Source organism: Pholcus phalangioides, unplaced genomic scaffold (genome assembly GCF_987345545.1).
Source record: "Pholcus phalangioides strain wild (caught in Gottingen) unplaced genomic scaffold, Ppha-v1.0 ptg000012l_1, whole genome shotgun sequence".
Taxonomy (NCBI): Eukaryota; Metazoa; Arthropoda; class Arachnida; order Araneae; family Pholcidae; genus Pholcus; species Pholcus phalangioides.
Genome location: NW_028301605.1, coordinates 9,093,845 through 9,095,621, shown reverse-complemented (window position 1 = coordinate 9,095,621; position 1,777 = coordinate 9,093,845).

The following is a 1,777-nucleotide window of genomic DNA, read 5'->3' as shown; positions in this document are numbered from 1 at the left end:
CGCACATGTATCATCACTTCCATTTTCGAAATCTGATAACCCTTGGTCAAAGATCGAAAAAAAATAGAAATAGCATTTCTGACTCGCATCGTGAATACCCCGGTTTGAACCCCACTGGTGACAGTGGTGGTCGGCTGAAGTTGGTATTCTGTGATTCCCAACTTCGCGGTGCGAATGCGAGCCGATCTCCGTTAAAAAGTTTTGCCATAGAGAGCAGTACTCTTATACAACGGTACAAATTTTCAATCATTATACCTCACTCATAGTTCGGAAAATAGATGGCAGATGGCAGCAGTATAATAATCATTACACATAAACAAACTTCCCGTTAGGTTCACAACACTCACAAGCGCGCACATTCCAACATTTCGTTAAAATTCCTGCAGAAGAATATGGACGAGGTGTATATGCGGTTTCTCTTTCTCATATTTTCTTTGGTTTTCCGCTGTTTATTTTTCACTTATCTTTATAATACATATTTTTACTTTATAATTTTTCTATCTATTTGTCAAGGATTCTAACTTATTGTAGTGATCTTAACATACACAAACATTTTGATTGTAACAACCAGTATGGGACTAATATCTCCTTGGTTGTTTTGTACTTGTATATGAATGATGCTTATTTTTTTGTAATTTTTTGAAATGAATAAATAAATGTCTCTACTCAGCAAGTCACTCTGTAGGTGTTTTAAGGAAAGACATGTTATGTCTCCGTGGTATAATGGCCAATGAACTTATCCGGATTGCAAGGGCTCAGGAATTGGATTCACGTTGAAACAACAAACTTTTCTTCCCAAGAAATTGCACCTGATCGGCATAATATCCAACCAATCTCTTGATTTGATGTATGAGGGGGAAAAATCCTCCAGTTCTTGCGTTATCCACCATTTCTCATCAGTCTGATGTTTTAGCGACACCTATGACAGATTTCATCTATTTCATAGTTTCCCAAAACTTTTGTTCCATCGCCCCCTTCTCAAAACTTGTTTTTGTTCTCATCGCCCCTCTCTCAAGTCAAATCTTCCCATAGGATCCTATACTAAAACCACATCTTCTAACCCCCCCCCCCCCCTCGACCATACAATTTTGTTTCCAAAAACAAAAGTTCAGGGGTAAGAGCCACTAGCAGTCAGAAAGTTTCTTGGTTTGATAAACCGAGGGCCAAGAAAAAAAATATACATATTTCCACTGCCGCCATCTGGAGGCTAAGCACTGAAGTTAAGTGAGACTGTAATGTCTCTACTTGGCAAGTCACGCTATCGTGTGTGTTTTAAAGGTAGAGAAAGGTCATGTTCATGGCCCCCACATCCTAGAGCAGGGCCCTTAGGCTGGGATCTTTTGCGGGTTCCCCCCGACCACACTTTCACGTGCCCCTTTATGATGAATTTATAGCGTGAAAAAGCAAAAAAATGGTGAAAATCGTCCCGGGCCCCAAGGCTGGAGCCTTGTCAGCCCACCTCTTGTGGGGGGCCACGGTCATGTCTCTGTGGTGTAATAGTCATTCCACGTGTCCGGTTTGCAAGAGAGCCATGGGTTCGATTTCCGGTGGAAACAACAAACTTTTATTCCTCAGTCAAAGTTTTTATTCCTTGATTTAATATATAGTGGCAGGAGAAAAAAGAAAAGAAAAAGAGTCATCCAGTCATTGAGCATTTAGTCCTTACTATATCCGCCATTTTTTATCAGTCTGATTTTTTTTAGTGACACCTATAAGAGCTTTCATCAACTTCACGCATTTCTTTTTTTTTCAAACTAAAGTTCAGGGTAAGAGCCAG